The sequence below is a fragment of the Bombina bombina genome, chromosome 4 (genome assembly GCF_027579735.1).
Source record: "Bombina bombina isolate aBomBom1 chromosome 4, aBomBom1.pri, whole genome shotgun sequence".
NCBI lineage: Eukaryota > Metazoa > Chordata > Amphibia > Anura > Bombinatoridae > Bombina > Bombina bombina.
Genome location: NC_069502.1, coordinates 798,920,281 through 798,937,454, shown reverse-complemented (window position 1 = coordinate 798,937,454; position 17,174 = coordinate 798,920,281).

The following is a 17,174-nucleotide window of genomic DNA, read 5'->3' as shown; positions in this document are numbered from 1 at the left end:
ATGCAACGATTTCTCCTTAGAATTCTTAGGATTAGGACATAATGAAGGAACCACAATTTCTCTACTAATGTTGTTGGAATTCACAACCTTAGGTAAAAATTCAAAAGAAGTTCGCAACACTGCCTTATCCTGATGAAAAATCAGAAAAGGAGACTCACAAGAAAGAGCAGATAATTCAGAGACTCTTCTGGCAGAAGAGATCGCCAAAAGGAACAAAACTTTCCAAGAAAGTAATTTAATGTCCAATGAATGCATGGGTTCAAAAGGAGGAGCTTGAAGAGCCCCCAGAACCAAATTCAAACTCCAAGGAGGAGAAATTGACTTAATGACAGGTTTTATACGAACCAAAGCTTTTACAAAACAATGAATATCAGGAAGATTAGCAATCTTTCTGTGAAAAAGAACAGAAAGAGCAGAGATTTGTCCTTTCAAGGAACTTGCGGACAAACCTTTATCTAAACCATCCTGAAGAAACTGTAAAATTCTCGGAATTCTAAAAGAATGCCAGGAAAAATGATGAGAAAGACACCAAGAAATATAAATCTTCCAGACTCTATAATATATCTCTCTAGATACAGATTTACGAGCCTGTAACATAGTATTAATCACAGAGTCAGAGAAACCTCTTTGACCAAGAATCAAGCGTTCAATCTCCATACCTTTAAATTTAAGGATTTGAGATCCTGATGGAAAAAAGGACCTTGCGACAGAAGGTCTGGTCTTAACGGAAGAGTCCACGGTTGGCAAGAGGCCATCCGGACAAGATCCGCATACCAAAACCTGTGAGGCCATGCTGGAGCTACCAGCAGGACAAACGAGCATTCCTTCAGAATCTTGGAGATTACTCTTGGAAGAAGAACTAGAGGCGGAAAGATATAGGCAGGATGATACTTCCAAGGAAGTGATAATGCATCCACTGCCTCCGCCAGTGGATCCCGGGATCTGGACAGATACCTGGGAAGTTTCTTGTTTAGATGAGAAGCCATCAGATCTATTTCTGGAAGTTCCCACATTTGAACAATCTGAAGAAATACCTCTGGGTGAAGAGACCATTCGCCCGGATGCAAAGTTTGGCGACTGAGATAATCTGCTTCCCAATTGTCTATACCTGGGATATGAACCGCAGAGATTAGACAGGAGCTGGATTCCGCCCAAACCAGAATTCGAGATACTTCTTTCATAGCCAGAGGACTGTGAGTCCCCCCCTGATGATTGATGTATGCCACAGTTGTGACATTGTCTGTCTGAAAACAAATGAACGATTCTCTCTTCAGAAGAGGCCAAGACTGAAGAGCTCTGAAAATTGCACGGAGTTCCAAAATATTGATCGGTAATCTCACCTCCTGAGATTCCCAAACCCCTTGTGCCGTCAGATACCCCCACACAGCTCCCCAACCTGTAAGACTTGCATCTGTTGAAATTACAGTCCAGGTCGGAAGAACAAAAGAAGCCCCCTGAACTAAACGATGGTGATCTGTCCACCACGTTAGAGAGTGTCGTACAATCGGTTTTAAAGATATTAATTGAGATATCTTTGTGTAATCCCTGCACCATTGGTTCAGCATACAGAGCTGAAGAGGTCGCATGTGAAAACGAGCAAAGGGGATCGCGTCCGATGCAGCAGTCATAAGACCTAAAATTTCCATGCAAAAGGCTACCGAAGGGAATGATTGTGACTGAAGGTTTCGACAAGCTGAAATCAATTTTAGACGTCTCTTGTCTGTCAAAGACAGAGTCATGGACACTGAATCTATCTGGAAACCCAAAAAGGTTACCCTTGTCTGAGGAATCAATGAACTTTTTAGTGAATTGATCCTCCAACCATGATCTTGAAGAAACAACACAAGTCGATTCGTATGAGATTCTGCTAAATGTGAAGACTGAGCAAGTACCAAGATATCGTCCAAATAAGGAAATACCACAATAACCTGTTCTCTGATTACAGACAGAAGGGCACCGAGAACCTTTGTAAAAAATTTTGGAGCTGTTGCTAGGCCAAACGGCAGAGCCACAAACTGGTAATGCTTGTCCAGGAAAGAGAATCTCAGAAACTGATAGTGAGCTGGATGAATCGGAATATGCAGATATGCATCCTGTAAATCTATTGTAGACATATAATGCCCTTGCTGAACAAAAGGCAGGATAGTCCTTATAGTTACCATTTTGAATGTTGGTATCCTTACATAACGATTCAATATTTTTAGATCCAGAACTGGTCTGAAGGAATTCTCCTTCTTTGGTACAATGAAGAGATTCGAATAAAACCCCAGTCCCTGTTCCAGAACTGGAACTGGCATAATTACTCCAGCCAACTCTAGATCTGAAACACATTTCAGAAATGCTTGAGCTTTCGCTGGGTTTACTGGAACACGGGAAAGAAAAAATCTCTTTGCAGGAGGTCTTATCTTGAAACCAATTCTGTACCCTTCTGAAACAATGTTCTGAATCCAAAGATTGTGAACAGAATCGATCCAAATTTCTTTGAAAAAATTTAATCTGCCCCCTACCAGCTGAGCTGGAATGAGGGCCGCACCTTCATGTGGACTTAGAAGCTGGCTTTGCTTTTCTAGAAGGCTTGGATTTATTCCAGACTGGAGATGGTTTCCAAACTAAAACTGCTCCTGAGGATGAAGGATCAGGCTTTTGTTCTTTGTTGAAACGAAAGGAACGAAAACGATTATTAGCCCTGTTTTTACCCTTAGATTTTTTATCCTGCGGTAAAAAAGTTCCTTTCCCACCAGTAACAGTTGAGATAATAGAATCCAACTGAGAACCAAATAATTTATTACCCTGGAAAGAAAGGGAAAGTAGAGTCGATTTAGAAGACATATCAGCATTCCAAGTTTTAAGCCATAAAGCTCTTCTAGCTAAAATAGCTAGAGACATAAACCTGACATCAACTCTGATAATATCAAAAATGGCATCACAGATAAAATTATTAGCATGTTGAAGAAGAATAATAATGTTATGAGAATCATGATCTGTTACTTGTTGCGCTAAAGTTTCCAACCAAAAAGTTGAAGCTGCAGCAACATCCGCCAAAGATATAGCAGGTCTAAGAAGATTACCTGAACACAAATAAGCTTTTCTTAGAAAGGATTCAATTTTCCTATCTAGAGGATCCTTAAAGGAAGTACCATCTGCCGTAGGAATAGTAGTACGTTTAGCAAGGGTAGAAATAGCCCCATCAACTTAGGGATTTTGTCCCAAAACTCTAATCTGTCGGACGGCACAGGATATAATTGCTTAAAACGTTTAGAAGGAGAAAATGAATTACCCAAATTATTCCATTCTCTGGAAATTACTTCAGAAATAGCACCTGGAACAGGAAAAACTTCTGGAATAACTACAGGAGATTTAAAGACCTTGTCTAAACGTTTAGATTTAGTATCAAGAGGACCAGAATCCTCAATTTCTAATGCAATTAGGACTTCTTTAAGTAAAGAACGAATAAATTCCATTTTAAATAAATATGAAGATTTATCAGCATCAACCTCTGAGACCGAGTCCTCTGAACCAGAAGAATCATTAGAATCAGAATGATGATGTTCATTTAAAAATTCATCTGGATAAAGAGAAGTTTTAAAAGATTTTTTATGTTTACTAGAAGGAGGAATAAAAGACATAGCCTTCTTAATGGATTCAGAAACAAAATCTCTTATGTTATCAGGAACACTCTGAACATTAGATGTTGAGGGAACTGCAACAGGTAATGGTACTTTACTAAAGGAAATATTTTCTGCATTAACAAGTTTGTCATGACATTTAATACAAACAACAGCTGGAGGAACAACTACCAAAAGTTTACAGCAGATACACTTAGCTTTGGTAGTTCCAGCACCAGGCAGCGATTTTCCTGAAGTTTCTTCTGACTCAGATGCAACGTGAGACATCTTGCAATATGTAAGAGAAAAAACAACATATAAAGCAAAATTGATCAAATTCCTTAAATGACAGTTTCAGGAATGGGAAAAAAATGCCAAAGAACAAGCTTCTAGCAACCAGAAGCAGTGAAAAATGAGACTTAAATAATGTGGAGACAAAAGAGACGCCCATATTTTTTTAGCGCCAAATAAGACGCCCACATTATTTGGCGCCTAAATGCTTTTGGCGCCAAAAATGACGCCACATCCGGAACGCCGACATTTTTGGCGCAAAAGAACGTCAAAAAATGACGCAACTTCCGGCGACACGTATGACGCCGGAAACGGAAAAGATTTTTTGCGCCAAAAAAGTCCGCGCCAAGAATGACGCAATAAAATGAAGCATTTTCAGCCCCCGCGAGCCTAACAGCCCACAGGGAAAAAGTCAAATTTTAAGGTAAGAAAAAATGATTGATTCAAATGCATTATCCCAAATATGAAACTGACTGTCTGAAAAAAAGGAATGTTGAACATCCTGAGTCAAGGCAAATAAATGTTTGAATACATATATTTAGAATTTTATAAAAAAAAGTGCCCAACCATAGCTTTAGAGTGTCACAGAAAATAAGACTTACTTACCCCAGGACACTCATCTACATGTTTGTAGAAAGCCAAACCAGTACTGAAACGAAAATCAGCAGAGGTAATGGTATATATATAAGAGTATATCGTCGATCTGAAAAGGGAGGTAAGAGATGAATCTCTACGACCGATAACAGAGAACCTATGAAATAGACCCCGTAGAAGGAGATCATTGAATTCAAACAGGCAATACTCTCTTCACATCCCTCTGACATTCACTGCACGCTGAGAGGAAAACCGGGCTCCAACCTGCTGCGGAGCGCATATCAACGTAGAATCTAGCACAAACTTACTTCACCACCTCCATAGGAGGCAAAGTTTGTAAAACTGATTTGTGGGTGTGGTGAGGGGTGTATTTATAGGCATTTTGAGGTTTGGGAAATTTTGCCCCTCCTGGTAGGAATGTATATCCCATACGTCACTAGCTCATGGACTCTTGCTAATTACATGAAAGAAATATAAAATAATAATGGAGATAAAAAATGAAAATTAAACAGTTATAGCTTGATCAATATCGGTTTGATTAAATAGTGTAAAAATAGTGTCAATGGTTCAAACCAAACAAAAAATTCAAACAAAAAATGCAAAGTGTATCCGCAATGTGTCTAAGGTGTAATACAAATCAAAATAGAGAAAAAAATATGTAAAAAACCACACAGATGAGTGATATAAACAATCGTAGGAGAAGGAGAGTGCTAACTCTCCAGAGGTAATAAGTGTGACCCTCTGGGTCAAACGTTAATCAACGTTTTACAATAAATAATAAATCAATATAACATTTCAGCAATATATCAGAAAACATAAGTCCAGACTGAAAGAAGATGGATCCAGAGGGATCCGAGTGAAACTTATATCCAAAGTTGTGACAAAAGATTAGAATACAAATGATTCCAGTTAGTGTATATTGAAAGTGTCCAATTAGAAATAAAAAATAGCAAAGTCAATTTAATGTCCAATCCTAAATCCAAGTCCAGGGACCCCCAACTATGGGTGGATGTCTGGTGGTTTCAGATTAATGGTATGTACCAAACAATGAGGGATATACAATGATAGCCCAAAAAATGGAAAAGAAAAAATGTGAAGGCGTTTAAAAATATAAAATAATAATGGAGATAAAAAATGAAAATTAAACAGTTATAGCTTGATCAATACCGGTTTGATAAAATAGTTTAAAAATAGTGTCAATGGTTCAAACCAAACAAAAAATGCAAAGTGTATCTGCAATGTGTCTAAGGTGTAATACAGATCAAAATAAAGAAAAAAATATGTAAAAAACCACACAGATGAGTGATATAAACAATCGTAGGAGAAGGAGAGTGCTAACTCTCCAGAGGTAATAAGTGTGACCCTCTGGGTCAAACGTTAATCAACGTTTTACAATAAATAATAAATCAATATAACATTTCAGCAATATATCAGAAAACAAAGTCCAGACTGAAAGAAGATGGATCCAGAGGGATCCGAGTGAAACTTATATCCAAAGTTGTGACAAAAGATTAGAATCCAAATAATTCCAGTTAGTGTATATTCAAAGTGTCCAATTAGAAATAAAAAATAGCAAAGTCAATTTAATGTCCAATCCTAAGTCCAAATCCGGTGCCCAGAGATTCAGACAATAACCTAAAAGGAGAAAAAGAAACAAACAGTGTACAAAGTGTATTTGAGGTAGAGTCTATTGGTAAATAACTCACCCAAATATAATGGTCCTGAAAGTATATTGAGCCTCACAAATCCTGCTTAGCTCTATCTACACGAGACATCAAAAAGAAAAAGGCCCTATCTGAGGGCTGAAACGCGTAGACGGACCTAAGCAGGATTTGTGAGGCTCAATATACTTTCAGGACCATTATATTTGGATGAGTTATTTACCAATAGACTCTACCTCAAATAAACTTTGTATACTGTTTCTTTTTCTCCTTTTAGGTTATTGTCTGAATCTCTGGGCACCGGACTTGGATTTAGGATTGGACATTAAATTGACTTTGCTATTTTTTATTTCTAAGTCCGGTGCCCAGAGATTCAGACAATAACGTAAAAGGAGAAAAAGAAACAAACAGTATACAAAGTTTATTTGAGGTAGAGTCTATTGGTAAATAACTCATCCAAATATAATGGTCCTGAAAGTATATTGAGCCTCACAAATCCTGCTTAGGTCCGTCTACGCGTTTCAGCCCTCAGATAGGGCCTTTTTCTTTTTGATGTCTTGAAAAAGGCCTTATCTAAGGGCTGAAACATGTAGATAGAGCTAAGCAGGATTTGTGAGGCTCAATATACTTTCAGGACCATTATATTTGGGTGAGTTATTTGCCAATAGACTCTACCTCAAATACACTTTGTACACTGTTTGTTTCTTTTTCTCCTTTTAGGTTATTGTCTGAATCTCTGGGCACCGGATTTGGACTTAGGATTGGACATTAAATTGACTTTGCTATTTTTTATTTCTAATTGGACACTTTGAATATACACTAACTGGAATTATTTGGATTCTAATCTTTTGTCACAACTTTGGATATAAGTTTCACTCGGATCCCTCTGGATCCATCTTCTTTCAGTCTGGACTTTGTTTTCTGATATATTGCTGAAATGTTATATTGATTTATTATTTATTGTAAAACGTTGATTAACGTTTGACCCAGAGGGTCACACTTATTACCTCTGGAGAGTTAGCACTCTCCTTCTCCTACGATTGTTTATATCACTCATCTGTGTGGTTTTTTACATATTTTTTCTTTATTTTGATCTGTATTACACCTTAGACACATTGCAGATACACTTTGCATTTTTTGTTTGGTTTGAACCATTGACACTATTTTTAAACTATTTTATCAAACCGGTATTGATCAAGCTATAACTGTTTAATTTTCATTTTTTATCTCCATTATTATTTTATATTTTTAAACGCCTTCACATTTTTTCTTTTCCATTTTTTGGGCTATCATTGTATATCCCTCATCGTTTGGTACATACCATTAATCTGAAACCACCAGACATCCACCCATAGTTGGGGGTCCCTGGACAGAATTTCATCTATATCTATGGTCTTTTTGATTTAATTTGTATTCAGTATTCCTTTTAACCAATCAGTATTCATTTTTATTCTTATCCAATCATATTTATATTATATGTATTTGGTTTGTTCCTTCTGTTCATGATTTTAATATATTTATATATGTTGATTAAATACTGATTAATCCAATTCACTCAGAGATTGAGGTTTTATACAACTAGTTGAATTTACGGATCTGTGTCATACTTTATTTCATCATACTAAGTGGTGTATAACCCTATAGTAGCCTGGTGTATACCCTAGCCATTGGCGCTCCTATATATTATTTCATTCTATGTTTATCAACTAATCCTAAAACCAAACTATGTACACTTCACTTAAACTAAACTGTCAAAAAGACATTCTTATATATTTATATGTCATGATGGCAGTTAAACTGTCTTTAGACTGATTTTTGAAACAGCAGCCAACCCGACATTACAGAAAGTGATAGCTATTTTAGATCATTTTAGACTTATGAAAGAAAAGGTCTTTTTACATTTGGAAATCCCAGTTTTACACTGTGCAATTTGGAAACCATTGAATTCACTTACCTCTACCCCAGCATCTTAACTTATATTATCCACTATAATCTTTTTAAAGCAGGGGCCTTATCAAAATCTCCCCTTCCCCGTTTTTTTGCCAGGAGATATAGATATATAAACTAGGGATGCACCGAAATTTCGGCCGCAGAAAGTTTCAGACGAAAATGGCATTTTTGGCTATTTCGGTTTTCGGGTTTTTTGCCTGTTAGTTTTGATAAAATTATTGTGTAGCATATTTCAAATTTGATGCTAGCCTAGAGCTGCTGTTTAAGTTTATTACTTCACTTACTGTTCTGCATACAATGAGTTTTCTAGGATTATACTTTATTTGGATAATTGGTAAAAAAAACCTGTTAAATATGATTGTTACATAGTACTAAATGAAGAATAAAACAGTATATTGATATTTCTAATTGTTTTAAGTAGGGATGCACCAAAATTTTGGTCATTTTGGTCGAAAATGGCATTTTTTGCCTGTTTTTTTTCTTGGTAAAATTATTGTGTAGCATATTATTGTTTTAAGATATTTTTGTCCAATTTTAGTGTGTTACTTTCAATAAAAGTGTGGGCTTTTTTTATTGGCTCTAATTATGCAAAAAAAAAAACTAAAAAAAAAATAATTTGAAAAAATACATTTTCGGTATCAGTTTCGGTTTTCGACCAAGTGCATCCCGGATTTTCGGATTCGGTTTCGGTCCAGAATTTCCATTTCGGTGCATCACTAATATAAACAGCTTTGATTTATTGTCTACATTGATATTACTGTTTGCTTTTTTCTGAAGCGCAGGTGTGTCTACGGGAAACATGCTAGGTTTATCTGCTTGTGACCTATAGGACCTTTTGGAGCAGTCCTTTTATTTTTTTCTCTTTTTTTTATTTTGAGTGTGAAGATTACCGATTATAGATACTTTATGATGTTTAACCTGCCATACTTCTTATTCTGTTATCAAATGTGGTTCTGGATTTTCTTCCCTAGTTGAAAATAATGTTTCACCCTCTGGGTCCCATATGTTGAATGATGATTTAACATAAACGTTTAACCAGTAATGTTGAAGTAATCTACAGACTGATTTTAGGAATTATAAAAAAAATAGGTTTTTTTTCTTACCATTTGTTTATTCTCTCTATTATTCATATGATGTACAGACCATTATCTTTACTACATAGTGATAGAAGACATGTTCTGATATGTATTGTACCTTTTTAATATTATGTGACTCATTTGTCTTGTTTTGAGATATCTGTACATGTTACTAAAATACCTCAGTAAAAATATATTAAAAAAAAAAAACGTGTGAGAGGCCTCAAAAAGCCCCTGTATGGATTAAAATCCATACAGAATGTAAAGAAAATCCAAAGAATGTAAAGATCTCTCCAGAGAATTCTTAGGATTAGGACACAATGAAGGGACAACAATTTCTCTACTAATGTTGTTAGAATTCACAACTTTAGGTAAAAATTTAAATGAAGTCCGCAACACCGCCTTATCCTGATGAAAAATCAGAAAAGGAGATTCACAAGAAAGAGCAGATAACTCAGAAACTCTTCTAGCAGAAGAGATGGCCAAAAGGAACAAAACTTTCCAAGAAAGTAATTTAATATCCAGAGAATGCATAGGTTCAAACGGAGGAGCCTGTAAAGCCCTCAGAACCAAATTAAGACTCCAAGGAGGAGAGATTGACTTAATGACAGGCTTGATACGAACCAAAGCCTGTACAAAACAATGAATATCAGGATGATTAGCAATCTTTCTGTGAAAAAGAACAGAAAGAGCAGAGATTTGTCCTTTCAAGGAACTTGCAGACAAACCCTTATCCAAACCATCCTGAAGAAACTGTAAAATTCTAGGAATTCTAAAAGAATGCCAAGAGAATTTATGAGAAGAACACCAAGAAATGTAAGCCTTCCAGACTCGGTAATAAATCTTTCTAGACACAGATTTACGAGCCTGTAACATAGTATTAATCACTGAGTCAGAGAAACCTCTATGACTAAGCATCAAGCGTTCAATCTCCATACCTTCAAATTTAATGATTTGAGATCCTGATGAAAAAATGGGCCTTGAGATAGAAGGTCTGGCCTTAACGGAAGTGTCCAAGGTTGGCAACTGGCCATCCGAACGAGATCCGCATACCAAAACCTGTGAGGCCATGCTGGAGCCACCAGCAGTACAAACGAATGCTCCATTAGGATTTTGGAAATCACTTTTGGAAGAAGAACTAGAGGTGGAAAGATATAAGCAGGTTGATAATTCCAATGAAGTGACAACGCATCCACCGCTTCCGCCTGAGGATCCCTGCATCTGGACAGATACCTGGGAAGTTTCTTGTTTAGATGAGAAGCCATCAGATCTATTTCTGGAAGTTCCCAGATTTGAACAATCTGAAGAAATACTTCTGGGTGAAGAGACCATTCGCCCGGATATAACGTCTGGCGACTGAGATAATCCGCTTCCCAATTGTCTATACCTGGGATTTGAACCGCAGAGATTAGACAGGAACTGGATTCCGCCCAAAACAAGTATCCGAGATACTTCTTTCATAGCCTGAGGACTGTGAGTCCCACCTTGATGATTGACATACGCCACGGATGTGACATTGTCTGTCTGAAAACAAATAAACGATTCTCTCTTCAGAAGAGGCCAGAACTGAAGAGCTCTGAAAATCGCACGGAGTTCCAAAATGTTGATTGGTAATCTCGCCTCCTGAGATTCCCAAAACCCCTGCGCTGTCAGAGATCCCCATACAGCTCCCCAACCTGAAAGACTCGCATCTGTTGAGATCACAGTCCAGGTTGGACGAACAAAAGAGGCCCCGTGAATTAAACGATGGTGATCCAACCACCAAGTCAGAGAAGAACGAACATTGGGATTTAAGGATATTAATTGTGATATCTTTGTATAATCCCTGCACCATTGGTTCAGCATACAAAGCTGGAGAGGTCTGATGTGAAAACGAGCAAAAGGGATCGCGTCCGATGCAGCAGTCATGAGACCTAGAATTTCCATGCACAAAGCTACCAAAGGGAACGATTGAGACTGAAGGTTTCGACAAGCTGAAACCAATTTTAGACGTCTCTTTTCTGTTAGAGACAAAGCCATGGACACTGAATCTATTTGGAAACCCAAAAAGGTTACCCTTGTCTGAGGAATCAAGGAACTCTTTGGTAAATTGATCCTCCAACCATGTCTTTGAAGAAACAACACAAGTTGATTCGTATGAGATTCTGCAGAATGTAAAGACTGAGCAAGTACCAAGATATCGTCCAAATAAGGAAATACCGCAATACCCTGTTCTCTGATTACAGAGAGAAGGGCACCGAGAACCTTTGAAAAGATCCTTGGAGCTGTTGCTAGGCCAAACGGAAGAGCAACAAACTGGTAATGCTTGTCTAGAAAAGAGAATCTTAGGAACTGATAGTGATCTGGATGAATTGGAATATGAAGATATGCATCCTGTAAGTCTATTGTAGACATATAATGCCCTTGCTGAACAAAAGGCAGAATAGTCCTTATAGTCACCATTTTGAATGTTGGTATTCTTACATAACGATTCAATATTTTTAGATCCAGAACTGGTCTGAAGGAATTCTCCTTCTTTGGAACAATGAACAGATTTGAGTAAAACTCCAGACCTCGTTCCAGAACTGGAACTGGCACAATTACCCCAGCCGACTCTAGGTCTGAAACACATTTCAGAAACGCCTGAGCCTTTACTGGGTGTACTGGAATGCGTGAGAGAAAAAATCTTCTCACAGGCGGTCTTACCTTGAAACCTATCCTGTACCCTTGTGAAACAATGTTCTGAATCCAAAGACTGTGAATCGAATTGATCCAAACATCTTTGAAAAATCGTAACCTGCCCCCTACCAGCTGTGCTGGGATGAGGGCTGCACCTTCATGCGGATTTAGGAGCTGGTTTTGACTTTCTAAAAGGCTTGGATTTATTCCAGACTGGAGAAAGTTTCCAAACGAAAACTGTTCCTTTAGGGGAAGGGTCAGGCTTCTGTTCCTTATTCTGACGAAAGGAACGAAAACGATTAGCAGCCCTATATTTACCTTTAGATTTTTTGTCCTGAGGCAAAAAGGCTCCCTTCCCCCCAGTAACAGTTGAAATTATTGAATCCAACTGAGAACCAAATAGTTTATTACCTTGGAAAGAAAGAGAAAGCAACGTTGACTTAGAAGTCATATCTGCATTCCAAGACTTAAGCCATAAAGCTCTTCTAGCTAAAATAGCTAAAGACATATACCTGACATCAATTCTAATGATATCAAAATGGCATCACAAACAAAGTTATTAGCATGTTGAAGAAGTTTAACAATGCTATAAGCATTATGGTCTGACACTTGTTGCGCTAAAGCCTCCAACCAGAAAGTGGAAGCTGCAGCAACATCAGCCAAAGAAAAAGCAGGTCTAAGAAGATTACCTGAACATAAATAATCCTTCCTTAGAAAGGATTCAAGCTTCCTATCTAAAGGATCCTTAAAAGAAGTACTATCTGCCGTAGGAATAGTAGTACGTTTAGCAATAGTAGAGATAGCCCCATCAACTTTGGGGATTTTCTCCCAAAACTCTAATCTATCAGATGGCAAAGGGTACAATTTCTTAAACCTTGGTGAAGGAGTAAATGAAGTACCCAGACTATTCCATTCCCTAGAAATTACTTCTGAAATAGCATCAGGAACTGGAAAAACTTCTGGAATAACTACATGAGGTTTAAAAACTGAATTTAAACGCTTATTAGTTTTAATATCAAGAGGACTAGACTCCTCCATATCTAATGCAATCAACACTTCTTTAAGTAAAGAACGAATAAACTCCATCTTAAATAAATATGAAGATTTATCAGTGTCAATATCTGAGGCAGAATCTTCTGAACCAGATAGATCCTCATCAGAAATAGATAAGTAAGAATGATGGCGGTCATTTAAAAATTCATCTGAAATATGAGAAGTTTTAAAAGACCTTTTACGTTTACTAGAAGGAGGAATAACAGACAGAGCCTTCCGAATAGAATTACATTTACATTACAATTACATTAACAGGAACATCCTGAACATTAGATGTTGAAGGAACAACAACAGGTAATGGATTATTACTAATGGAGACATTATCTGCGTTAGAAAGTTTATCATGACAACTAACACAAACTACAGCCGGAGGAACAGTTACCAAAAGTTTACAACAAATGCACTTAGGTAGAACCAACATCAGGCAGCGTCTTTCCAGAAGTAGATTCTGATCCAGGGTCAGGTAGTGACATCTTGCAATATGTAATAGAAAAAACAACATATAAAGCAAAATTATCAATTTCCTTAAATGACAGTTTCATGAATGGGAAAGAATGCAAAACAAACAAGCCTCTAGCAACCAGAAGCAACATGAAAGTGAGACTGAAATAATGTGAAAAAAACTGGTGCCAAGTATGACGCCCATATTTTTTGGCGCCAAGTATGACGCCCACATTTTTTGGCGCCAAAAAAACGTCTGTAACACACATGCGTCAAAAAATGACGCAACCATGCGCCAAAAATGTCTTGCGCCAAAAATGACGTAATAAATTGAAGCATTTTCTGCACCCGTGAGCCTAACAGCCCGCAATTTAGAAAAAAGTCAAATTGAAATTTTTAAGGTAAGAAAAATATTTAATCATATGCATTTTCCCAAAAAATGAAACTGACAGTCTGAAAGAAGAAATACTGATTATCCTGAATCATGGCAAATAGAAGTTTAAAACATATATTTAGAACTTTACATATAAAGTGCCCAACCATAGCTTAGAGTGTCATGAATAAAGTAAGACTTGCTTACCCTAAGACACTCATCTACATATAGTAGATAGCCAAACCAGTACTGAAACGAGAATCAGTAGAAGTAATGGTATATAAGAGTATATCGTCGATCTTAAAAGGGAGGTAGGAGAAGAAATCTCTATGACCGATAACAGAGAACCTATGAAATAGATCCCCTAGAGGAAGACCATGGCATTCAAATAGGCAATACTCTCTTCACATCCCTCTGACATTCACTGCACTCTGAGAGGAAAACCGGGCTTCAGCCTGCTGCGAAGCGCATATCAACGTAGAAATCTAGCACAAACTTACTTCACCACCTCCATGGGAGGCAAAGTTTGTAAAACTGAATTGTGGGTGTGGTGAGGGGTGTATTTATAGGCATTTGGAGGTTTGGGAAACTTTGCCCCTCCTGGTAGGAATGTATATCCCATACGTCACTAGCTCATGGACTCTTGCCAATTACATGAAAGAAACAAGGTTTTTTCATGCTTAGGTCTGTGTGCTATAGTCTTATGCTGTAGACATTAAACATGTGACATTAGAGAACAAGCAGACAGGAAATCTGTGCTGTATAAATAACAAGAGAGAGCAGATACTGTAGCTGAGTTTGCTTTGTGTATATGTTATTAATACCATAAGACTATTATGGAGAGGGAGTGGGAGGGCCCTAGCCTACAGACATTAAAGGAACAGGGAGGAATGGGGCAGCTACACTACAGAAAAGGGGTTTGGGGTGCGGGTGGAAGAAATGGTGATCGCAGGAGGGAGGGAGGTGATGAGACCACTACACTACAGATTTTTTTTTAAATAAAAACCAATAAAAAAAAGTTGGTTATTGGTACTGACAGCTGTCTAAGATGGCGGCAATAGTTAGAGTGGGGGTTAGAGAGCTGTTTGAGGTGGGTCAGGGATAGAGGGATAGGGAAAGAATGATAGGGAGAGCGACAGAGGGATAGGGGCAGAGACAGAGTAATAGGGGCAGGGGGTTAGAGACAGGGATAAAGGGATAGGGACAGAAGGAGATGGATAGAGTGATAGGGATTGGGATAGGGGTAGATGGAAAGGGACAGAGGGATAGGGATATAGGAATAAGAACATGGATAAAGGGACAGGAATAGGGATAGAGGGATAGGGATAAGAACAGGGATAGAGGGATAGGGACAGGAATAGGGACAGAGGGTGTAGAGACAGAGGGATAGGGATATAGGAATAAGAACAGGGATAGAGGGATAGGGACAGCGGGATAGGGATATAGGGATAAGAACAGGGATAGAGGGATAGGGACAGGAATAGGGATAGAGGGACAGGGGAAGAAGGATAGGGACAGATGAATAGGGATAAGAACAGGGATAGGAATAGGAATATGGATAGAGGGATAGGAATAGGGATATGGATAGAGGGATAGGGATATAGAGATAAGAACAGGGATAGAGGGATAGGGACTGAGGGATACATGAATAGAGGGATAGGTATATTTATTTCATTATACATTTTGGCCCGTGTACACAGGCTTTTCCACTAGTATACACTAAAAAATAATATCACAGAGATTACGAGTTTTGCGGTAACAGGGATGCGTTGCTAACAAGCATTTTTTTTCTCACCGCTCACTTAAGACAACGCTAGTATTACAGGGTTTTTTAAACCCGGCGTTAGCCGCAAAAAGGTGAGCGTAGAGCAAAATTTAGCTCCACATCTCACCTCAATACCAGCGTTGCTTATGGTAGCGGTGAGCTGCTAAAATGTGCTCGTGCACGATTTCCCCATAGGAATCAATGGGGCAGAATCGGCTGAAAAAAACCTAACACCTGCAAAAAAAGCAGCGTTCAGCTCCTAATGCAGCCCCATTGATTGCTATGGGGAAACAAAAGTTATGTCTACACCTAACACCCTAACATGAACCCTGAGTCTAAACACCCCTAATATTACACTTATTAACCCCTAATCTGCCGCCCCCAACATCGTCGCCACCTACATTATATTATTAACCCCTAATCTGCCGCTCCGGACACCGCCGACACCTACATTATACTTATGAACCCCTAATCTGCTGCCCCCAACATCGCCGCCACCTACATTATAGTTATTAACGCCTAATCTGCCCCCCCAACCTACCTACAACTATTAACCCCTAATCTGCCGCCCCCATTGTCGCCGCTATTATATTAAATTTATTAACCCCTAAACCTAAGTCTAAACCTAAGTCTAACAGCCCCCCTAACTTAAATATAATTTAAATAAAACGAAATAAAATTACTACAATTAAATAAATTAATCCTATTTAAAACTAAATACTTCTTCTGCGACTCGAGCTTACCGCAAATTCCCTTATGTAAATCGCGTATCCTATCTTTTTAATGGGATTTTCCTAACGCCGGTATTACGAGTCTTGGAAAGACTTGGAAAGACGAGTCCTGTCAAGACTCCTACCGCATTTAAAAGTCAGTAGTTAAGAGTTTTATGGGCTAACGCCGTAACATAAAACTCTGAACTAAAGTGCAAAAAAGTACACTAACACCCATAAACTACCTATTAACCCCCAAACTGAGGCCCCCCACATCGGAAACACTTAAAGTTTTTAACCCCTAATCTGCCGACCACTTTAAAAAATATATTAACCCCTAAACCGCCACACTCCCGCCTCGCAAACACTAGTTACATTTTATTAACGACACCTACCTACATTTATTAACCCCTAATCTGCCGCCGCTACTATATTAAATTTATTAACCCCTAAACCTAAGTCTAAACCTAAGTCTAACACCCCTTAACTTAAATATAATTTAAATAAAACGAAATAAAATTACTACAATTAACTAAATTATTCCTATTTAAAACTAAATACTTACCTGTAAAATAAACCCTAAGATAGCTACAATATAACTAATAGTTACATTTGTATCTATCTTAGGGTTTATATTTATTTTACAGGCAACTTTGTATTTATTTTAACTAGTTAAAATAAAGACAAATTTACCTGTAAAATAACTCCTAACCTAAGTTACAATTATACCTAACACTACACTATCATCAAATAAATTACCTAAACTAAATACAATTAAATACAATTAAATAAAATAAACTAAAGTACAAAAAAACCCACTAAATTACAGAAAATAAAAAAATAATTGCAAGAATTTTAAACTAATTACACCTAATCTAATCCCCATAATAAAATAAAAAAGCACCCCAAAATAATAAAATTCCCTATCCTACACTAAATTTGCCCCAAAGTAATCTGCTTTTTTACCTGAAAAAAAATACAATACCCCCCCAACATT